The sequence below is a fragment of the Leopardus geoffroyi genome, chromosome B3 (genome assembly GCF_018350155.1).
Source record: "Leopardus geoffroyi isolate Oge1 chromosome B3, O.geoffroyi_Oge1_pat1.0, whole genome shotgun sequence".
Lineage (NCBI taxonomy): Eukaryota > Metazoa > Chordata > Mammalia > Carnivora > Felidae > Leopardus > Leopardus geoffroyi.
Window position 1 is genome coordinate 131,541,812 of NC_059337.1, and position 24,916 is coordinate 131,566,727.

Sequence of the window (24,916 nt, forward strand, 5' to 3'; positions counted from 1 at the left end):
GCATGCAGACGCCACGCTAGGTAGTGACATTACGGAGGCGAGCGCTCCCTGAGTGTCCAGTCCGCTAAGGGCAGACACTGGAACAGAGAGCTCTGCTCCAACCACAGTGCACAACCTGTGCAGCAGCAACTCTGTGGCTGCTGGAAGCTCGGCGGTGACAAAATCAGCTCCAGACCTTGGCCCTTCTACCTCCCGGTTATCCCAACTCTTTCAACTTCTCTGGACCTTAGTTTCTGCATCTATAAAATAATAACAGCGCCTACTTTCTAGGGTGGTCGTGAGGTTCAAATAAAACAAAAGTGATAGCTGATATTTCTTTTTTTTTTTTTTTTTAATTTTTTTTTTCAACGTTTATTTATTTTTGGGACAGAGAGAGACAGAGCATGAACGGGGGAGGGGCAGAGAGAGAGGGAGACACAGAATCGGAAACAGGCTCCAGGCTCTGAGCCACCAGCCCAGAGCCCGACGCGGGGCTCGAACTCACGGACCGCGAGATCGTGACCTGGCTGAAGTCGGACGCTTAACCGACTGCGCCACCCAGGCGCCCCAATAGCTGATATTTCTTGAATGACCATTAGGCGCTGCTCTAAGAAGTGTCCATTTGGGCAGTGCACGGAAACCACACGGTATCCTCTGAGGGACTGGCTTCCATTGCCCTCTTTATGCAGAGGAGGAAACAGAGGCACGGGGAACTTAAGGAGTTTGTCCAACGCCAAGCAGTTTGGTAAACAATAGAGCCATGAACGTTAGAGTTAATGTACTGTGAAAAAATTAATTGAAATAAATAGTGAGTGGTTTCGTAGACATGCAAACACAATTTTGCAGTAAATCAAAGAAAAGAGTGACTAGTCTACTTGCTGATTAGGAAGGGGATATCATTTGAGCTGGGTCTTAAAGGGTGACTGGGATTTCACCAAATGAAGATAAAGAGGAAAGAAATATTAAATATAGATTGGAGCACTTGCCAGTCATGAGGTATGAAATAGCCTGAAATGGAGCTGGAGAGGGGGTGCATGAAGCCCAATGGGGCTGAGGTAGAGGGATTTCTGGAAGGAGGGGCTAGAACTGGAATGCCAGGATTTTTAGCCTTAGCCAGTCTTACCTTCCATACACACAGCCTGGGCTCTGTATGCACAGTGAGAGTTCTAATATCATCCTCTAGGCAGTGTGTGGCCACTGGAGTCCTTGAGCAAAGACTGGGGGAGGGTACATAGTTTTGTAGGTGGACAACCAAGAAGAGAGGTCGGGCCAGGCAGAAGTATGGAGACGCTAGCAGTGACAGGAAGACCAGCGAGGGGATCCTTGCAATAATCAAAATGGGATGTGATGATGTCTCCAAAAAAATATAGCAGCAATAGGAATGCAAAAGAAGCAACGGAGTGAAGAGATCTTATGAGATACAATTGGAAATAGCTGGTAATGAGTTGAATGCATCTATTTACTCAACAAACAGCAAGTGAGAACCCAGTGTGGATAAACCAAGGAACAGCATTAGGGACCAATAATGTATGTGCTTGGTGATGGAGAAAAGAACACAGCCTTCCCCTAAGGGAGATTGTGTAAAAGCTTTTCATAGGGAAGGAATGCAAAGGTGGGAATGGGAGAGCTTGTCTGGGGACATGTCATGTTTGACAGGTCGGGTCGAACCAAGACTGGAAATATGAGTCTAAAACTGAGAAAACAGTCCAAACTCAATAATATAAATTCAGGAGTCCTAGCATCCTCACAGAGAGAGTATCATTTGACTTGAACATGCATTCGGTAATTTGGGTTAGGCCAAGATTTGTTATCTCCATTTCACAGGGTCTGCAGACCTTGCACGGCGATGCATCGTCTTGGCAATTGACATCCTTCTTGCAAAGGCAGGACCCACGATGTCCAGCGTGGAGTGACGCTGCCACAGGGATCCTTCTGTTGGGGGAGAGCTAGGATCTCACGTTTTATCCTCCCTCAACCCTCAGCACTCATGATACCTGGAGGAAACACATCTCAAACAGAGGTCCACATGAAACAATTTTTTTTTTCCTGCCGAATTTAACAATCTATTGCTCTCACGGTGGGTTTTGACGTTTTAGGCTTGTTTACTGGGCTTCCCTGACCCCTCTTTCCACAACTAGAGCTATTATTATTACAAGGGTGTTCTCTGATAAAATACACAGTAAATCTTGCTTTCCGGAGCCCTGCAGTGGAATCTGAACCTGGCAAAGAGCGGCCGGCAGATTTCCCAGGGAATCAAATGCCATTTACACTGAGAGCTGAGAAGTACGTTTGAATCCGACTCCTCCTCGCCCAGCCGACCCCGCGGTTCACTTCACTTGTAAAAATGTTATTTCCCTGTCAGATATTCCCAGAGCAAGCTCAGCTAGTAGATGATGCATCTGTAAGAATGTTTACTCACCCCAAGTCTTTGCTGAGGGCTACAAATACACTTGTCAGCATCCTGTCGCACAGTTTGGGTCCCAGCGTACCCTCCTTCGATCACACACCAAACATGTACAAAACACCGACTGCTTGCATAGCACTTCTCTGCGTGTTGGGGGAAACAGTAATAATATTTATAGAGCACACGTAGCTGGGCACCAAGCACTGTGCTGTGTAATTCATTTGTATGTGCCCTTTAATCCTCACTGTGTCTTTTATTCTGTAGTGTTTAATAGTTTCACTTTTACGTTCCCTTTGCACGATACATGGAATACACTAAATACTTGGTAAATGATTTCAGGATAGACAGGCATCCCCACGTTTTGACAGTTTACGTCAAGCCACTTGGCTTTTTTTTTTTTTTTTAATGTTTATTTATTTTGGAGAGAGAGAGAGAGCACAAGCAGGGGAGGGGCAGAGAGAGAGGGAGACACGGAATCCGAAGCAGGCTCCAGGCTCCGAGCTGTGGGCACAGGGTCCGACGTGGGGCTCGAACTCACGAACCGCTAGATCGTGACCTGAGCCGAAGTCGGAGGCTTTAAGCGACTGAGCCACCCGGGCGCCCTAGGCCACCTGGCTTTTATGAAAGACCTAGTCAGTGCCCGTTTTCACTAACTGAAAGAAATCCAAAGAGGATTTTTGCTTTTCCAAAAAAAAAAAAAAAAAGTGACAAAAGCATTTAGCATTTGTTTTGCGGCAAGCAGAGGCGCAATGGAGGCAGCGTGCACCTCGAACAGCAGAAGTGGCGGCCGCCAAGCTCCTTCCCCGGGAACCACAACGACATCTCAGCCTGAAGCCGCCAGACCTTTCAACTGCCTGTGAGCATCTGCGCCTTATCTCCATTTATTTTGTGCATCCGTTAGCAAGATTGTCCCAGGCTACGAGGAAAGCCTAAGGGAGGTTATTTTTTGGGTCTGAGAATGCTCGGAAATATTCCCATGTAAATTAAGGGTAATTGCTTCTTCACTTTACGCCATTTCGGTTTCTGAAAGGAAAGCTCTCCTTTCATACCACAGGGAAACATGTATAGAGTAAATGAAGGAATGGACTGGAAGATGAGTCTCTTTTGCAACGGAGTGTTTGTTGGTCGACAGCAGTTCTCAGTGTGCCGCTCAGAAAGAAGCTTGCAATCAGGCTGTAAGTACAAAACAAGCACAAATGAAGCGGCAAAAACACCCATACAAAGCCACGCAATATATAAATAAGCAGAGTTGGCAAAGGGTGAACGAGTCAGCTGAGTGCCCCGGAGGGGGGAAGAGCTCGGAGCCTGATAAGGACAACCAGGAAAAGTTGCACGGAGCAGACACACAAAAGCAGTGGAATTTGTACAAAGCCTCGCGGAAGTGGGAAAAATGACCAGTGACCACAGTTGTCTTATTTCTTGGCTAATGCTCACCTCCCTGTGCCAGCACATACCCTGGAGATCAATAACTCCTTAGCTGTTGTTCTCACATAATTGAAAAACTATAGGGGAACTTTTGGCCCACCTTTAAGGACGAGTCATTGCTTGACAGCTCTATAGAGAGAGGACTTGAATTTCCTCCAAAAATGCTGGTGCTGACACCCAGCAGCCCAGAGTAAGCCTTTCAGTAAAAACTCAATAACCTCTTTGCTATACTTCATGAAAGAGGAAAAGCGAACACTTTTTCTGACAGTTACTTAACCTCTTCTAGCCGGAGTCGCTCATCAGTAAAACAGGAATGTCCTCTGTCTCTCGGAGGTGCTGTGAGGAGAAACTACAATAACCAGAGTTTCATAGCTTCCAGGTAAGGAGGATTCCTGACTCTATATTATCTGTTTCTGGAGAGATTTAGGGTGATCTTTGAGATTAAACGTAGGACTCTGTCCAATTCTAAGAGTTGTTAAGAATCCATATCAGGGTTTCTCAACCTCTGCATTTTCCACCAGACAATTCTTTGTTGTGGCGGCCCTCCCGCACATTGAAGGGTTGTTAGCAGTGTCCATGGCCACCACCCACCAGATGCCGGTAGTATTTCCTCAGTCATGACAACCAAATGTCTCCAGACGTTTCCAGATGCTCCTCACCCCACCCTTGGGGAGGGGCGGGGGGGTGGTGTTTTGCCCAGTTGAGAAGTGAGGTATATGTTAGTCCTTTTTCTAGCTTTCACTGCAAATGATAAAATAGGGCATTTTGTAGTCTCAATAAATCGAACTAAACATGCAAATGATGGATGGATGGATGGATGGATGGATCAATCGATTGATGGATGATGGACAGATGGATGGATGGATGGATGGATGATGGATGGATGGATGATGGATGGATGGATGGATGGATGATGGATGGATGGGTCGATGGATTGATGGATCGATGGATGGATTATGGATGAATGCATCCATGGATATGTTGGGGAATGAGAGACTTTCATACCTAAGCCAACTGAGAGTAAAGTTAAGACATCGTTCCACACTCCATGCTAGAAGATAAGAAAAACAAATGTGGTCAAGGAAATGCCTCAAAGAAAGAAGTAAATTGCAATGGGAGATAGAGACATGCCTAGGACAGCCAAAAGCCAAGTTTCACTGTGATGACATGGGAAAATAATTAGTGTAATTAGACTGTATATTCTCATCAAAGTAGACACTATATAGCATTTATCTTTGTCACCTAAATAGCAACTGGCACTTAATAAATGTCTTATTTCTGATAAATAAACATCAATGAATTTGTCCAGGAGATCCATTTGAAAAGAGTCGGGCCAGAGCCACCTGGGTGGCTCAGCCGCTTAAGCTTCCAACCTTGGCTCAGGTCATGATCTTGCAGTTCGTGAGTTCGAGTGCTGCATCAGGTTCTGTGCTGACAGCTGACAGCCTGGAGCCTGCTTCAGATTCTCTCTCTCTCTCTCTCTCTCTCTCTCTCTCTCCCCCCCCATTCTGCCCCTCCCCAGCTCGTGCTCTGTCTCTCTCACTCTCAAAAATAAATAAACATTTAAAAAATTTAAAAATTAAAAAAAAAAAAGAAAAGAGTAGGGCCAAAGGAGTGTCCCAGGTGACAAGAATAGCACTCGCAAGGTGTAGAGGAGGGAATGTGCACACTTCACTTTGACTGCTCAATCCCATGCAATCTGTAGCCTAGACATCTACAAAAGCATCTAAAGGTTAGTGGATACCATTTAAAAAGAATGCATTCTGTCTTCACATTTACGTAATGCTCATTAATATTTAATTTAGCATATAGAAGATATCGATACAATTTTGTTGAACAACAACAAAAAATGGATACACTGAAACCACAGGACTCTAGAATTCAGGGTTTTGCTCAAAGCACAGAGGAGGCACTTAGCTCAGCAGGTAGTAAACTGGCAGTATTTCTTACCCGTAAGAGGTAATAAAAGCTAAAACTATACGTGATATTAATCATTTCAAGAATAGTACAGCCATTGGCAGAATGGCATGTGAGATTGTTCTGAGCAAGATTTGAATTTGGCTCTGTTACTTAATAAGCACATGACTGTTCCCTCCAGGATGTCCTCTCCTTGTGTGTCAATGGGAGTACCTTCCCTAAAGATTGCTTTGACAATTGTGGTGGCTGTTCATTACCTTGTAGACTCAGTTTCTTGCCTCTGTTAGAGAACAGATCCCCCCTTCCATCCCAAATGCAGGCTCCTCATCAGTCTAGGGATGGGGACATGATCCACCAGGCCCAAGAATGTTCAAATAAGAAGTGAGAGTGTGTATTTTTTTTAACTATAACAGTGTGTCCCAGCAATGTCCAAAATAAGAGACATTATTACAAGGATTATTCATGAATACTGACTATAGCATTCATATATTTGCACTTGACAAATATTCATTGAGCACTACTAACTCAGTGTCCAGCATAATGTCACATCTCTACACACACTTTCATTAATCCCCAAGAAAACCACAAGAACAAGGAATTATTAGCATCTCTATTTTACAAATGAGGGGATTAAGAACAGAAAGGTTGGAAGGCCTGAGTGGCTCAGTGGGTTGAACATCTGACTCGTGGTTTTGGCTCAGGCTGTGATCCCAGGATCATGGGGTTGAGCTCTTAAGCACTGAGCATGGACTGCTTAAGATTCTTTTTTCTCTCTCCCTCTGTCCCTCTCCCATGCTAGCACTCTCACTCTCAAATAAATAAATAAATAAATAAATAAATAAAAGAACAGAAAAGTTGATTCACTTTCCCACCTCTATTCACTCCCTCCCTAAGTGAGGGAGCCAAGATTCAAACTCACATTTTTATGTGCATATTACTGTTGCTGAACCTTCCAGAATATGGTGTGTATGTCATCCCACTTACTCCCAACTACTTTGGTGTGTATTTTCCAAGAACAAGGATATTCTTTTACATATCCACAATATAACTCATGATTTTTAATATTGGTACAATATTATCATATAGTAATAGTTCATTTTAAGATTCCACCAACCGTCCTCAAAATATCCTTTGAAGAATTTTTCTGATCCAGAATCCAATGCGATATCAAACATTACATTTTTTTCATTTTTTTTTTTTAATGTTTATTTACTTTTGAGAGAAAGAGAGACAGAGTGAGAGCGGGCGAGGGGCAGAGAGGGGGAGACACAGAATCCAAAGCAGGCTCCAGGCTCTGAGGTGTCAGCAGAGAGCCCAACATGGGGTTGGAACTCGTGAACCATGAGATCATGACCTGAGCCAAAATCGGATGATTTACTGACTGAGCCACTCAGGTGCCCTTAAAACATTACATTTAATTGTTTTGTCTTTTTAGTCTCCTTTAGACAGGGAAATTTTTTTAATGGGTACATTTTTTAGGCCTGGGGCTAACCGTAACATGACGCATCTAGTCTTGCTATGACCATAGTCTCCACACTCTCAGAATGGTCCTTGCCTTCCTTTTCTAAGGGGAAGGAAAATCTATAATCTCTCTTAAAATCAGAACTTCATTGCTCCTTAAAAGTTACTGTCACTGAGCAAGTTGGGGGCCAAGTGGAAAAGCAGCATACCAAGGCAGCAGCCAGAATAGTTGATTGGATTGGATTGGTTTGGATACATACAGAAAGATTGAACAAATAAATAAAAATACTGAGAATTAATGGAAAGCAGGTTTTCACTGTCAGAGAAAGGAGTCACAGATAAAAATTTAAAAAACAGAATGACTCTTTTGGGTTTTGGGGGATTAGATACAAATTGAAGGTAATTGTGTGAACTACTCATGATAATGATAGATAAAAGGATAGGAAGAGAGAAAGGGGGGAGGGGAGGGGAGGGGAGGGGAGGAGAGGAGAGGAGAGGAGAGGAGAGGAGAGGAGAGGAGAGGAGAGGAGAGGAAAGGAAAGGAAAGGAAAGGAAAGGAAAGGAAAGGAAAGGGAGGAATGGGTGTTTTCTACCATGTCTGCTGCTAGGGCCTAGAAGCAATGACATCCCAGGGGCAACAAGCACAGTATGTGTCCAGATCATGGTTTCTTAATATTATTCTCCTTGGAGAAATGGCTGATTCTACAGCTGGGTCTGATAAAGTACAAATGAGTCCAGAGGCTAAGGAAGGCCTCAAAACATGGTGTCAAAGAAACACAGAAGTCAGCCTGACCAGGTTCTCATAGCCAATCTGAGACAACTTGAGATTAAATAAATTAAAGTAATTGTAAATCACACATTAAATTAAATAGGACTCTGTGAGTCCCTACTGATATAAATAAATAAATGAGGAAACAAATAAGGAGAAGAGAAAGGGTCTTTCCTACAGCCAACTAAAAAATATAATAGATTAGACAAAATACCTTTTGGCCCCCATTATGATAATCATTCATTCAGGCAGAAATCATTCAATGAAGGCTAAAACTAACAAATAAAATCTTAATACAGAAAAATATATCTACACAGTCTCAAAGTATTCCCCCCCCCCAAAAAAATACTTATTATATATAAAGGGAAAAGTAGTTGCTTTTTAGTGGAGAGACCTAGCAGTTACAACCTTCACCAAGTAACCAACTGAATATCACCCGTAAAGGAACAAAATAGGGTTATGGGCCGCATGATAGGGAGCCCTGAGAATACAGCATCGCTTTCGTGTTAGTTTTTCCAAAACCGCAAACCTGAATGTAATCGTGAGTAAACGCCAGGCAGTACCAAACTGAGGGACATTCTACAAAATACTGTACTCAAAAACATGAGAAGGTCAAGGAAAACAATAAAAGACAGAGGAAATCTTCCAGTTTGAAAGAGGCCAAAGACATATGAAAACCAAATGCAATGCATGATTCCAAATTGGCTTTTTGTCATTAAGGGCATTGTTGGGACAATCGGTGACCCTTAAAGTCTGTACCTAAGAAAGTTATAGTGTATCAACATTAATTTTCAGAATTTGTGGTCTACACTGTGGTTATAAAGTGGTGTCTACATTTTTAGGAAATATACATGGAAGTGTTTACAATTAATGGGGCACCGTGTCTGTAACTTATTCTCCAGTGTTTCGGAAAGGAAAATTATGTGTGTGGGTGCATCCAGAGAGAATAAGAAAGAGAGAGATTGACAAAGCAAGTGTTATAAGATGTTAATAATAAGTGGGGAATCTGAATACAGGATATTCAAGAGTCATCTTGCAGATTTTTCGTAAAGCTTAAATTTTTTCAAAATAATTTTTTAATTGACATTACTATTAAATCTAAGATGGTGGCATATTTTCTGAAATAAAGTTATTCAATAAGAAATTTCATAATTCTTACTAGAGACATCACATTTCTATCTGAATTACATAAAAGATTAAGAATGTCTCAAGCAAATATAGTAAATTAATAAAAAATAATAAAAATAAAGGCAGAGCATGTTTACTTTTAAGGCTTCCTTGTTTTTAGACCTTACGGGTCACATAAAAATTCTTAAAGACACTGCAAATGACGTAGGTATACGAAAGTGGATGTCTTACTAGCCATCCATATTTTTCAGCATGATAGTCGAGAGAAAACTGCATGTTAATTGTATCACTTAATTTAGGCTATCATTTAAAAAACTAAGTGTTTTATTGCAGAGATGATAGGAAAATAGAAAATACAATAGGGACATGGTTGTCGCCACTGACCTTCAAGAAGCTTGCCAACTGACAAAACCTTTCCTTCTAGGAATCCTAAGGAAGGAGAATGTCTGGGTGCCTGAGTGGCTCAGTAGGTTGGGCTTCCAACTTTGATTTAGGCTCAGGTCAAGATCTCACACTTCCTGAAATGGATCCCCATGTCGGGCTCTGCACTGACAGCATGGGTCCTGCTTTGGATTCTCTCTCTCCCTCTCTCTCTGCCCCTCCTCTGCTTGTGCACTCTCTCTCTCTCTCTCTCTTTCTCTCTCTCTCTCTCTCTCAAAATAAATGAATAAACTTTAAAAAGAAAAAGAAAATGTCTCCTCATAATACAGGAAGGTTTCTCAACCTCAGCACTATTGACATTTTGGACTGGGTCATTCTTGGTTATAAGGTGCTGTCCTGCGGGTTACAGAATATCTAGCAGTGTCCCTGACCTCTACCAGGAGCAGCTCTTAAGCCTTGTCGATTACAAATGTCTCCAAACATTAGGAAAAGGGCACTGGGTGAGGGAGGTCAAAATCCTCCCCGGTTAAGAACTCCTGGAATAAACCAACAAATTTCTTGTCCAATGTGTGGGAAGTAACACACTCCTACCTCACCTCCCTAGGGGGTTTGCCCATTCTCACAATATGAATGCTCTCCTGTGTTTGTAGATGTTTTAGGTGTAATATAGAAAATCATTTACCCCAGAGAAACAAAAGGTAAGGGGTTCTGGCAGAGTTTCAGCTGAAGTTGCTGCTAAATATCTTCTTATCAGAGTTGGAACTGACATAAAGGAACAGGCCACAAATAGTAACAATAACCACCTGCATTTGTAAAGCTCCAGGCATCGTAAAAGTGATTTCCTGTGCACGGCTGCCCCCAATTCCAGTGATTACATGAAAGAGGCTATTATTCCCTTGATTTTACAGAGAAGGGGAGTAAGTCTCCCCAGATCTTAAGTCAGTGGCCAATAAAAAACAAAACAAGGTGGGGCGCCCAGGTGGCTCAGTTGGTTAGGCGCCTGACTTCGGCTCAGGTCATGATCTCACAGTTCGTGGGTTCGAGCCCCGCGTCGGGCTCTGTGCTGACAGCTCAGAGCCTGGAGCCTGTTTCAGAACTTGTGTCTCCCTCTCTCTCTCTGCCCCTCCCCCACTCACACTCTGCCTCCGTCTCAAATAAATAAACATTAAAAGAAAATTTTTTTTAAACACAAGGAATTGATCCAGATTTTGAACTCCAAGTCCAGCGCTCTCTCCACAGTTCTGAGCTGGCCATGGGAAGCCAAAATAGGTCATGATTGTTGTAATAGGCAAGGCAAATCCTAAACCAGTTCACTGAATTCGTCTTGACAGAAAGCCTGGAGGTTCATGCTCTAGGCCATTACCAACACAGTCTGTGTGCTTCCTTCATCAGAAAGAGGTGAGCTCGAAGAAATCAACAGCACGCTGCTTCTCCAGCGCTCTCCAATGCTCCCCAAGATCATTGCCTGAGACGTTAATCCAAATCCTTCCCGCACCTCGACACACACAGAATTGCAGTATCCCTTTCAGCCGGTGCTGTTTTTATTCTTTTTTTATCAGAAAAAAAAAAAAAAAAACTTATAGTGGAAAATGGGGTGGGAGGGAGTGAGTTCTAAAAGCCAGTGAGTGCCAATAGCAAGGATTAAATTATGCGCCCCCACCTCCTTTATGATTTTCCCCCTCCTTTGGTTTACCTCTGTTGGATTTCTCAAGGCTGCCCTGTAAAAATAAGTTGTCAACACTTGAGTCTGTGTGATGCTAAACTTACACCCTTAGCTCTCTGGTTACCAGTAATAAAGAGAAAGGATATATCCATATACGCGTGTGTGTTTTGAGTTTATTCAAGTGTGACAGAGGTTCTGTAATGTTTGGATGGGAGCCTTATTCCTGTCTGCATGGTTTATTCCTGCCTTTTGATGGTATTTGGAAGGTCTCTTTGGCTAAGGGTTTATCCTCATCCAGTGGTATTTGAGCCTGACTGGCCAAGCTGTCACTGCCTGTCAAACCTTCTACCTCACTCCTTCCACCCTCAGATAAATCAAGTGATGTGATAAGCAAACAAAGTGTTAACTGAGTCCTCCACCCACAAAATGTCCTTGGGAGAAACGGCAGACAAGTTTTCTCCAACTCAGGCAATAGGGTGATCGCGGTAAGAATGGAGTTAGTACTGGGGCGCCTCGGTGGCGCAGTCGGTTAAGTGTCCGACTTCAGCCAGGTCACGATCTCGCGGTCCGTGAGTTCGAGCCCTGCGTCGGGCTCTGGGCTGATGGCTCAGAGCCTGGAGCCTGCTTCCGATTCTGTGTCTCCCTCTCTCTCTGCCCCTCCCCCATTCATGCTCTGTCTCTCTCTGTCCCAAAAATAAATAAAAACGTTGGAAAAAAAAAAAAAAGAATGGAGTTAGTATGAACACACAGTATTTCAGACTGCTGAATGCCCATCAAATTCTTATCCTGGAGGAATTGTAGGGGATTTTTTTTTTCTTTTAGTTCTTTGGAAGAGTATTGGATGAGCTAAAAGAAATCCACTTAACAAAATAGTGATTCAAAGCGAGCTCGGCCAATATAACATATAGAATAACTAAACTAAATTATAACTTTGAAGGAGACAACATTTGTGAAACATAGATATCACTGAGTCAACAACTCAGAATTCTGAAGAAAAATATATGCTATGACCTTTTTCTAAATAATTAGGGATGTAAAATCCACTATGTGTAAAAATTATAATTGATTCTCCGTCACATGCTCTCTGATCACAGGCGTTGTCCAAAGGGAGGAACATGTGGTCCAACCCTGGCCTATCAGAGGGTTCCATATTCCTAGCTAGAAGGTTGGGCTCAGGAGTAAGCACATAACTCAAGCTCAGTCACTCAGAGGACCTCCTCCAATTATTTAAATCAAATCTAGGGAGAACAATCTCCAAATTCTTGAGAGCTAGAAATAGGAAATCTGGTGCTACCAACAAAAAGGTCTTTTCATTTGGGAAAGTCTAGCCATTCTCTAGTCTTCCTTTGACTCTGTAAATTCCTATAATATTTTTCGAATACATCTTCCAATTATCTGTTTTGCCTAAGCTAGTTGAAAGTGGGTTTCTAAGGCAGGGAAAATAGGGAGAGGTTGGAAAAATGGCACAAACTTTCAGTTATAAGAGGAGTAAGGTCTCAGATTATAATGTAAACATGCTGACTATAGTTGATAACACTGTATTGTATACTTGAAATTTGCTAAGGATAAAACTTAAACGTTCGTGCACGCACACACACGCGCACGCACACGCACACACACACAAAATAAATGTATGAGCTGACAGATGTGTTAAAAAAAAAACCAGGTTGGGGGACTCTTTTCACAATATATACATATAACAAATCACTGTGACGTACACTTTAAATATCATACAATTTTATATGTCAGTTATGACTCAAAAAGTTAAAATGAAAAAAGTAGCAAAAGGAGAAGAAAGAAAGAAAAAAAGAAAGAAAGAAAAGGAAGAAGAAAGAAAGAAAGAAAAGAGAAAGAGGAAGGAAGGAAGGAAGGAAGGAAGGAAGGAAGGAAGGAAGGAAGGGAGGAAGGAAACAGGTTTTGTTACATGCTTTCAAAAGACACTTAAAGTAATACTCTTGTTACATCCAACTACCATCAGCCCCTTATTGAAGCATCTGAATGTCAGTTTTGCACCATCATAAAGCAGTAAATGAAGAGTCTCAGAAAGGGATGGTTAACAAGATCACACAACTGCACATAAGACAGTGAGGAGTAAAATCCTTTAGTTCATAAAAGAGAAAACCGAAGGATGCAGGATTATTTTCATGGGACTTGGAAGACAGTGAACCTCTCTACCTGCTTGCTTCATTATTAATGTTCAGAGGAAGCAAGATTTTAGGGGATAAGCTCTGTTCCACTTTTACAGGGAATAGGGTGTTCTAAAGTATGTCTTCAGATCAGCTCGATGATCATCTGACTTCAAACTGATTCTGTGCCAGGTTCTGTGCTGGGTACTGGGGCACACGGAGAAACTGGCATTATGCCTGCCCTTGGGCTTCAAAGTCTAGGGCTTTGAATCTTGGAGCCACAAAGGAAATCAGAAAAAAACAAGAAATATAACTGTTTTAAAAAGACTAAAGCGCTGAAGGGGTTTTACATAAACAAAAATCAAGAGTGTCCTAGAAACCTACTATGTGCCAGGCTCAGAGTGTTCCAAAAAAAGGTAAGCAGTGACCAAGAAAGGATCATTTCTTAGAAGCTGGGATTAACCTGAAGTAGGCACAGGGGCTGCAAGGCAAGAAATCAGAGGGTTTGCAAACAGGCCAATCGAGGTGCATATATACCTGGCAACAATCCTGTTTCCATCTCAGAAGAGCCAGATAACATCGCTCGCTTCCTTCAAACTAGCATATGCACAACGCCGTGAGCGCCCTGGAAAAGAAAGTTGTCCCCTACAGAGATCACAGTACACATAAGAACTAAATATTTTGAATTAAATGCTGAAATTATAACACCCACAGGGAGACCAAGCACACGGCATGGAGTTGAAATTGGTTATCTTCCTGCACTGAGAGATTGCCCCTCCCTTCCCACCCCCACCCCCCCCCCCCCCCCCCCGCCAAGACCACCCTTGGTACCCTAGAGGGATTTACAGAACTCAGAAAAGCTGTTTATTACAGTTTATAACAACAGAAGGATACAGATTCAAGTCAGCAAAGGGAAAAGGTACAGAGGATGGGATCCAGGAGAGGGCAAGAAAGTGGTCCACCACAAGGGACAGTCACCGGACCCAAGAGCAGAGAGAATCAGTCCTCTGCAACCTGTACCAACAGAGCAATCTGAGGGAGCAAACGAAAGAAAGAGATAAAAATGATTAACAAGATAAAGGAGGGATTAGAGGCCAGAAAGAATGAATTGAGAGAGAGGAAAATTGCATGCAGTTTGAATAAAATCAAAACCCCAAAATAATTACTTTGGAATTAAAAGGCCAGGGGACAGGTTAAACAGCACTTAGCGGAACCGGACTGTGTACATCTCACCCTCAAAGACATGTTTTAATCACCCCCACTTTATAAATAGTCAGTCTCAGGTGCATAAGGTTGCATTCACCTTTATTGACCATCGGCTTCTCGATTATTCAATTAATCTGCCTCATGCGCAGTCCCTCTCCCGGCTCTCTCTGTGTGCTTCTTGTGGAGACACGCTTTTGAACTACCTCTACCCCCTTCCGGAGGAAGTCTGAGCCATGGATCAGTCCTAACGGATCAGTTCCCAGCGGGATGCCAGATGAGAAGCAGAGAGCAGTTGGGGAAGGAGCCCAGCTGGGGCATCAGGCAGCCTCCTGCCAACCCAGAGACAGGTCGGCCTCTCTGGAGAAGCACGTTCCCAGAATGTCAGATGCCCTGGTCTTCACATAGAAGTAAAAAAAAAAAAAAAAAAACACCTTCAAACACCAGCCAGGGATGGTTTTCTGCTCCCCTGCTGGGCCTCCACCCACGCAAATGACTATTGTCTGAAAACTGCCTGATCTTATCACCCCGTTCACAGGGTTGGATGCCAAGGCGCTCACATCGCAGTCGATGTTATCACCAAAGCACTAACTTTATACCAGGGTAACTAAGCGGTCCCGGAAATCGCCCCAAGTTTTAAATCTCACAGAACTAACCCGTCCCAGTGGGCATTTCTGTTCCCACCCAAATGTAAAACACCAGACATAAAAAAAAAAAGAAGAAAAAGCAATGCTTGTGTCCAAGAAATTCATTGCATACAAATTCCCGTTTCTCTACCCACGCCTCCAACCCTGTCCACCATCCACCGTGCTCCCTCCTCTCCACCACTCCCTCTGAAATCATTTCCATTTATATTAGCCTCTCCTAAGCCTTCTCTTTTAGGAGGACATAAATTTGAGAGCTTAACTGAATTGAATGGGTCCCTCTAAAGTGATCTCACCCTGTAAAAGTCAGTGCAAAGTGACCCAGTAAGTCTAGCTCTCACCCCTGGGGTTCAAGTGCTCGCCCTTCAGTGGGGCTTCACAGAGGCTTCCCCGGAAGGAAAGCTCTGGAAGGTACTTTGGCGCGCTCCATGCAAAGGCAGCAGCCAACGGATCTCATCATTTCTAAATGTCAGCCTCAGTATAATCCCTGTGACCCACTCCAAAGCTTATAGGTCACAGAACATTTTATCTGGCAGTGCCTTTTATATATACATATATTTTTTTTTTCAGGTTTAAAGTGTTATCCATTTTTCCCTTCCATCCCCCTCTGAAGGAGACCTGACTCTTCTATACATATGGTGAGTAAGGCATCAAGGAATTCAAGCAAATGATAAAAATATGTCTGCAGGGAAATAAATTTCCCTTTCTGAAATCAATCACGTGCTATTCACACAAGCAGGAGACACAGCCTGAAATAGCCCTTATCTCACTGCTACACTCCACGCAGACGTCCTGTGCAGACACTTAAAGGCCAGAGGCTTTCTCCCTCCATCTCCCTTCTCCCACAGCGGAAGGCAAGGGAGGCTGAGATCTGGGGACAGAGGGGCTGAAAGGCGTGATTAGCCTGAAAAGACTGGTTGGCTGTCACTGGAGCAGATAGCCGGACGGGTCCATTGTCCTGTGAAAATAGCGCGCAGAGCAACCAGCACCGTGGGAAGCAGCCGCGTCTTCCTCCCTGCGGCGCCCGAGAGAAATGGGAGCGTGTATTATTCCCACCCCTCGCCATTGCCTCCTTTTGACTTTGGCGCCCATGGCTTCTTGCTTTGTGGGGGACGAGGGTATCGTGGTAAATGGCACTTTCAAATCCTATTTGGAACAGGAGAGGAGTGATGTGGCAGACCCCTGGTTCTTAACCACATCGTGGAAAAGGGGACCTTCGCCAAAATCCCCCAGGGCCATATCGAAGAGGGCTATGGGCCAGGCTGCCCAGGGACACACGTGCTCTGCCATTTACTAGCCGAGCGACCTGCGAAAATCCCAGAGCCTCTCCAGCCTGAGAGATCGATCACTCAGGGTTATAGTTCGGATTAAATAAAAGGTGCGTGTGAGCACTTACCCCAGCATTCAGCGCATGATGGAAAATGTTATAACTATTAGGCAGGGAAAGAGCTGATTCCAACAATCAGAGTTGCATATAGACACGTTTCCAACCACCAAAATGGCTCATTTAAAATTTCGGAGTCGTTACATGATGCCAATGGATGCCTACCTCTCAGTCCTCATAATATGTTCGAGGCTGCAACTTGCTCTCGTATTATGTTTGGGTGACAGTGAAAGGGACAAATGGGGAAACCAAGGCAGAGTAGAGTGAATTGTTGTTGACCTAAGTGGTCCTACTAGCACCTCGGTGGCTCAGTCGATTGAACGTCTGACTTTGGCTCAGGTGTGAGTTCAAGCCCCACGTCGGGCTCACCGCTGCCAGCATGGAGCCCGCTTCAAATCCTCTGTCTCCCCCCATCTCTCTGTGCTTCCCCCGCTCATGCTCTCTCTCTCTCTCAAAAATAAATAAACAATGGGGCGCCTGGGTGGCGCAGTCGGTTAAGTGTCCGACTTCAGCCAGGTCACAATCTCGCGGTCCGTGAGTTCGAGCCCCGCGTCGGGCTCTGGGCTGATGGCTCAGAGCCTGGAGCCTGTTTCCGATTCTGTGTCTCCCTCTCTCTGCCCCTCCCCCGTTCATGCTGTCTCTCTCTGTCCCAAAAATAAATAAACGTTGAAAAAAAAAATTTAATAAAAAAAAAATAATAATAAATAAATAAATAAACATTAAAAAAATAATAATAACATTTGCTTAAAAATAAAGAGAACTGTGGTGGAGAAAAAAAAACTGAACAAATTCTACCCTTAACTGGACTCACACAATGACTACTGACAGCCTGATTTTTAAGGTTTCAAATGACAGGTATTTAAAGCTAAAAAAATAAAATAAAATAGATCCTAAACAGAATACTACTGATATTGCCCTGTATTATATAATCAGTTAAATTTAAGACTAACCGCTATTTATTAAGTGCCTATTACAAACTGGGGACTGAGCTTGGCACTGATCTGTAATCTCAAGCCCTCACATAATCCTACAAAGTAGATACTGTGTTGCCTATCTTAAAGATAGACTGAGAAATGTTGCGTGACTTTCCCAGAGTCACACAGCTGGTCAGTGACATGGCCATGCCTTGAATTCTGGACCCTGAGACCATTCCCTTTCTCCTTATTTTATTCTGTCCCCTCGGGAACAGCCATTTTGAGCCATCTCAGGGAACTGAAGTAGAATTTGGATAGTTGACAGGCTCGTACCAATGCAAAAACAAAACACGAATGTGTTAGATAAATGCAAACCTTCATTCAATCACGCGAGTCAACAGGGCTGCACGGGCTTGGATGTTCATGTCTGAACCCCGAGAAGTGAAGCTCGGGGCCCAAACTGAGTAATTGCAAAGCTAGATACGAATGTGCAGGCCCAACCCGAAGGGGCTGGTGACCATCGGCGGGTAGCCCTTCCCAGCCCCACTCATCCAAGGGTGAGCTAGCAAGTAGGTGGGGACCTTGGATCTCACATCCCTTCCCAAATTCTGTTCTAATTATGCCCCTCACTGTCTGAATGAACTTCCATTTATTCCAAAAGACTATTTTTGTGAACCCTCCATCCATTTAATAGCTCTTTAATCCCTATCCCCTTTTGGAATCTTTTTACTGAGATGCCACCCTGGTTTCATCTGCATCTACCTCTGTCCATCCAACCTCTTAGCTGGCCCCGGCCCCTGCTCGCTCCACAGTGAGGGCAGTGCACGACCGTCTCCTTCCCCAAAGCCCAGGAACGCTTCGCAGACAGAACCTCACTTCGAGCTAAGTGCTTCTATTATGAGCCACACTATTCTTTCCCACTTTTTAAAATGCACTTAGGCTGACGTCCACTGGGCAGGTTTAGGGAGTCAGCAGAATCACGTACCCACACTGTCCAAAGTCAGTCCCATTGCCCCCACTTTGTACCAATGAGGACACTGACCCTTGAGCACTTGCATAACCTGTCCAAGGTCACACAGCTCATAGAAGGCTGAGCTGGGGATCAAACTGTGATCTGAGCCTTCTAAGTGTGCTGTGCTACCGAAAATAGTCTGTCAGGTGCTTGGAACAAAGAGACTGGGTGCATGCTGGCTCCTTAATGAACTGTAACACAGAGATTCCCATGATCGTCGATTCCAGTGAGTTTTCTAGGGACAGGGGTCAAGGGGCAGAGAGTAGCATAAAGCCTCAGAGATCAGACTTTTGGAAATCAAATTTGGTTTTTGGACCACCTTACTGGTGAGCTTGAGTTCAGGAAAGTTGGTTACCCACCTCCAAAATGGTTGTTTACTTGCTAACTGAATGGCTCTCCACCAGAATATGTCCCCAGCAAACAGGCATCGTGGCTGCTGCCTTCTCTCCACTCAGAACAAGGCCTGGCCCCAACTTGGTATTTAATAAATATTCATTGCCTGAGCACACACTTCTTTTCTGCCACCTTTCTTCCAAGGTAATAATGTCAAAGGTATTTGTTTTACTGCCCTGCACACCCCCTTCCCTCATAAATCTGTCATCATCATCAGGAGTTTCTGGCTGTCAGTTTTAGTAACAGAAAGATATTTGTAATTAACTACTTGCATCCCTGGTGAAGTGCATAGTTATCATAATAAAGATATCAAGCGATACTCCACACTTACTGAGAGCTTCCTCACCCTAAGTAAAAGCGCTCAGCTAGGTCAGTCTCAGCACAAAAACCCCCATTTTACAAATGATACAATGAAGGGTCAAAGAGCAGAGGTAACTTGCCTGAGGTCACATTGTGAAGAGCCAGGACACCAATTGATTCTTTTTTTTTTTTTTTTTTTTAATGTGTATTTATTTTAGAGACAGAGCATGAGCATGAGCAGGGGAGGGGTAGGGAGAGGAAGAACAGAATCCAAAGCAGGCTCCAGCCTCCGAGCTGTCAGCACGGAGCTGGATGCAAGGGCTGGAAGTCATGAACTGCGAGATCGTGACCTGGGCCGAAGTCAGACACTTAAGCGACTGAGTCACCCAGGCGCCCCCGAAGCCAATTGATTCTAGAGCCCTCTCTCCACCATTAGACTGCAGAGCCCGACGCAATTAGGAGGAAAATGTAAACCTGCGATGGGAAACACGATGCTCTTCCGAAGACCTTGCCTTGACTGGGACGTCACGCTCCACACCCGCCGGAGGAGATTGCAGAACTTGCCGCAGACCCTCCAGCTCTGAGACCAAAGGCGTCTTGAGCCTTCGTGAAGCGCGTGCGCAGAGACGGTGCCCGCGATGCAGCGGACTACTGGCGCCGCGCTGTGTGGACGACCGGTGGCTCGGACAGCTCGGAGGCGGGGCCCGTGAGCACGAGGCCGCCCTGCTCGGCCGGCAGGTGCACCGCGGCAGCTGCGGTGACGCCTCCGGCAGAGTCGGAGGTCACAGCCCTCTTTTCAATTAGGTGGCTCCGGGCATGCCAGCTCTCGGTACCGCTGCGGCTCGGACAGACGGTGCCTGTCGGCAGGCAGGGCGCGCAGCGTCTACACCAGGCATTCCCAGCAGCCGCTCCATCCGAGGCCGGAGAATCACCACCCCCAGGCGCGATGTCACTGCAGCGGGGCCACGGGGCCACAGGCCCGGCGGCCGGACGTCCGGAGCGGTCCTCACTGTGAAACATGCAGGGGCAAGCAGGGCGATCTGAGAGGCCACTGTCAATGTTCCCACCGTCCCGATCCGGGGCGGAGAAGTCAGCTCCTCAAGCTCCATTTCGGAAGGACTGGTGTTCTGTTGAACTGGTTAGGATCCCATTTCAGCTGCTGAAACAGAGGCCAAGATACAAGGGGCTTTTTTCTCTCATACAGAAGTCCATGCAGAGCAGTCCTGGGCTGTCTCGGGCTCCACCGTGTGGGGGAACCGGGTGCCTTACCTCCGATGCTGCGCACCTTCCATATGCAGGTTCTATCTACTCATGGTCCAAGGTAGCTGTCCCAGCTCCTTCCATCACAGTCACATCCCAGCCAGCAGAGATGAAGGGAGGGGTGAATGGAAGGGGAGAATATGCCTATTCCTTTTCTGGCCCCCATCTCCCACTCAAGCACCATTGGACAGAACTCAGTCAAGCAGCCAACTGGGCCACATGGGAAGCCATAAAATGTAACCTTTAGCCAAGAAGTCACACATTGGGGTCAATCTTAGAAATTCTACTTTGAAAGAAAAACAAGTGGGGGAGGCAACAGATATTGAGGAAGCCAGCATTCTCTGATACAAGCTTACCTTTTGGCCGAACAGATGCTCATGCATTCCCTTCCTCCCAGGCATGGAACATCATCCCCAAGAGAGGCAGCCGAAAGTTGTGCCCAGCTCCCAAATGCAGCTCCAATGTAGTGACTCTCAGTATTGTGCCTCCTCCCCATTAGGCTTGTCGTGCCTGCCCACAGTCTGAGCTAGCTACAAGTTATTGTCTCCATAGCAACAGGGTTGAGTAGAGTCAGGACAAGGGCAATAAAAACTCCCATTCAGAAAAGGAATGAATGAAAACCAAAGCAACTCGTGTCAATAGTGATTTTCACATCCAGCTGGACAGTGAAACAAGATCCTCGGATAGGCTCGTTGGCCGTTCCTGGTTTTCTGGGAGAAAGAACCTCGACAATAGATAATGTCCTCCGCGGCCTCGTATTAAATGGATCCCGGGGAGTGTTTCTCTCTTGAGGGCTGCAGAGGGCTGCTGTCTCTTTCCTAGCAGTATGTATAAGAAAATGTGGGGCTGAATAATCACCTACTTTTGCAGACCAGGGTTTCAATTTCTTTGGAAATACCACTTTTCAAAACTGTCAAGATGTATTTGCTTCTAGACACTTCCAAGTGTAAGTAACCACAACCAAAAGCCTCCTCTGGACCTGCTTTTCACGTGTTAAAAGCTCTGCTGTTTATATCTTGGCCCCTGTGCTCAATCTGCTCTGCCTAATCCCCTCTTCTCTCCTCCTTACGGTGACTCTCTTGAGGCCACCTAGAACAAAAGCCTCTGGGTGGGAAGACGGTGCCGTCATCTCCCTTCGCAGCCGGGATGGCTCCCATTGCCTGGCCAGCAGCCGTTATGGAGACACCTGAGAAAGGCTCGGGGTAGTGTCGTTTCCCATTATTGCAATTTCTTCATTCCCTGAGTTAGTCTCCTGATGGCCGTTCACAAAGCAAGAAGAATCATCCAACCCATACCAACATCCTGAGTTTTTCCAACAGATTCTACTGGAGTCATGTACTCCATGAGCATCAGGCCTGCCTTCTGAGATACTGCAAGTGGTAGTTTCAGCAAATGCTACGCCAAGTAGCACCCATTTTCTGGCCTGAAATATCTGTGTCTTTACCGCCCAGTACTGTGAACAACACGCCTCATAGTCTGTCTTACCGTGGTAGCACCGTACATCTGAATCCCAAGTTCTCCATTAGTGAGGATACCAGTTTAGCTGCTCAAGCAAGAGCTAAAATAACAGTGGGCTAAACAAAATAGCTTATTTCTCTCCCTGGGATGATCTGAACTTGCTGAGCCCTGGGCTGCCGGCAGCTGTGGGCTGGCAGGGACCCAGGCTCCTTCGGTCTGGTTGTCTCGTGTTCTCAGTGGGTTGTTCCCACCTTGTGGTCCAATGTGGCTGTTCCAGCTGCTGGTACATTCCAACCACCAAAAAGGGAGATGACCATGGAGGGACCATGATCTTTATCTGGGGTAGAACATGACACTGGCATGCCTCACTTCTGCTCATACCCCGGTAAGCCAGAAGTAAGCCGTGTGGCTCCTACCCCCGGTTTGAAAGGAGGCTAGGAAATTAGAGTCTTTTGTTAGATGAGCATGTGAGCCAGGGGTCTGTTACTAAAAGGATAGGAGAAAGCATTCTAGGGACAGGAAACAAGGCACAATCTGTAACCTCAGCCACCAGCCCGGAGAGGCTGCTTTCAGGACTGATTGGCTCTAAAACTGGATAAAGTTTAAGAAAGCTTTTTTTTTTTTTTTTCATTTGTTTTTATGATTATTTGTTTTTGAGAGAGAGGGAGAGACAGAGTGTGAGCAGGGGAGGGGCAGAGAGAGAGGGAGACACAGAATCCGAAGCAGGCTCCAGGCTCTGAGCTGTCAGCCCAGAGCTCGAGGCGTGAGTCAAACTCAAGGGCTGTGAGATCACAACCTGAGCTGAAATCGAACGCTTAACCGACCGAGCCACCCAGGCGCCCCTTTCAGAAAGCTTTCCATCCAACTATCTAGCTGTGTGCCCTGGAGCTGACAAAAGAAGGCAGAACAAGGGGCACCTGGATGATTCAGTCGTTGGACGTTCAACTCCGGCTCAGGTCATGATCTCACGGCTCGTGAGTTCAAGCCCCGCATCAGGCTTAGTGCTGACAGCTCAGAGCCTGGAGCCTGCTTCGGATTCTGTGTCTCGCTCTGTCTCTGCCCCTCCCCCGCTCATGCTCTGTCTCTCTCTCCTTCAAAAATAAATAAACATTAAAAAGTTTTTTTTAAAAAGGCGGAGCAAGATGGAGCTGGTAAATTCAGGGCTTAGGACTCATAGTCTTTTTCTCCCCGTGAAAGTGGTTTGGAAATAAGTAGAACTCCACACAGAGAAAGCTCAAAACCCACAGTTAAGACAGAATTTCTTGGAAATACATTATTTCCCCAATGTTAACAAATCTGGAAGGTAGACATGTCAGTGCTGGGATAGAGACAGGCTGAAGGTATACTCACTGTGTTAAGGAAAAAAAAAAGTAACAGGACAGGGTAAATTCCGCAGCAATAAACGTGAGCCTATCTTTATCAGAGTTGACAGAGATCATTAAAAAGTGAAAGCAGGAACCCAATATATTGATGATACCTCTAGAACTCGGCCTTACAACCACAGGCTGTATTCAGTGGAGTATGTTTTTTCCTGTCTCATGCAGTGAAGTTCAATCTCATGTAAGCTTTTATTTGTTCAAAGTGATAGATAAGCCTCCTAAAGTATGGTTTAAATCAATATTCTGTTCCCCAGGTTAACTGAAACTGTGGGTTCACTTAATGAATAGATACACATGCAACTTTATAAACACACAGTCATAACTTTTAAAGAGGGGAGACCCGGAACAGGACTTTACTTAGCAAAACGCGCTGGATGGGGTTTCGAATACTGAAATGAATAGCATATGAGCATATCCCACATTGCCTAATGAAATATCTTACATTAGGTAGCATGAGCTAGCATGAAACCAGAGGCCTGAGGAGATTAAAAGGAAATTGAATCAAACAACAACAATAAGAGCTGACACGTAGTGAGTGCCTAAAATATGCCAAGTTATGGGGCGCCTGGGTGGCTCAGTCTGTTAAGCGTCCAACTTTGGCTCAGGTCACGATCTCACAGTCCGTGAGTTCGAGCCCCGCGTCGGGCTCTGTGCTGACAGCTCAGAGCCTGGAGCCTTCTTCGGATTCTGTGTCTCCCCCTCTCTCTGAACCTCCCCCGTTCATGCTCTGTCTCTTTCTGTCTCAAAAATAAATAAACATTAAAAAAAAATTTTTTTTAATAAAAAATAAAATAAAATATGCCAAGTTCTGTTCTAAGCATATACATACACTTTGCAGCTCATTTGGCCCTTCTAATAGTCCTGATAGTGAGCTACCATTATATTTCCCATTATATTTCCTGTATATTTCTTTTACAAAAAAAGAAAACGTCACAGAGAAGGTAAGTAACTTGCCCAAGGTCACACAGCCATTAATTGGCGAAGCCAAGTTTCAGATCTGATCAATGAATCGAGACATTTTGAATAGTTTATCACCCAACAGGTAGAATCTGGGTCCTAAAAGAACTTAGGGCTTTGTTATTTGTATTGGTGGTAAATTAGAACAAATCAGGCTCCCTCAGGCTTTAAGGGTTGGTATGTGCTAGAAGATACTGATCTCTGACCCCAGATGAGTTCACTCTGCCCATTCTCCTTCACCTTTCCAAGTACTTTGTCCTAAAACAGTACCCTGGTAGAAAATGACAACTTTCAAATACATTGCCTCAAGGCAACTGTATACCCTAATCGTGTCCAAAACCAGAATCAGTTTCCCAAAACCCCTAAATGATTACCAGTTACGGCTAAGACATTGTTGGCAGGGTAACTGATTGACTTGAAATATTCTGATACCTCCTTGGGGGTGAGGGTGGGAGGAAACAATTACTCAAGAACTTGCAGTAATATTCATACTGTTGTTTTCCAGAACTTAAGCTACTGAGTCAACATCTCCAAAACTCAAATGAGCTCAAGGCTCCAAACGTGAAATGTGGTCATGAGAGACAAGAGGAGGGGTCAGCAAAGTGTTTCAGTAGAGGGCCAAACAGCAAGTCAGCCTCCGTAACACAAAAGTAGCCACAGACAGACGTCAAACGATTAGGTACGGTGTTCCGATAAAATTGTATTTACAAAAACAGGCATCAGGCCAGCTTTGGCCCACAGGCCAGGAGTTTGCAGACC

The 24,916-nt window shown here is 44.8% G+C and overlaps 1 long non-coding RNA gene across 1 annotated transcript; it reads right to left on the bottom strand.

The window, feature by feature from the left end:
- Positions 1–14,099: 14,099 nt before the first annotated feature.
- LOC123582331 lies at positions 14,100–14,985 on the bottom strand. The gene is made up of 2 exons (XR_006704324.1): positions 14,557–14,985; positions 14,100–14,285 (listed from the first exon to the last, which is right to left on the bottom strand). It is a non-coding gene; the product is annotated as an uncharacterized LOC123582331 (long non-coding RNA).
- Between the last annotated feature and the right edge of the window lie 9,931 nt (positions 14,986–24,916).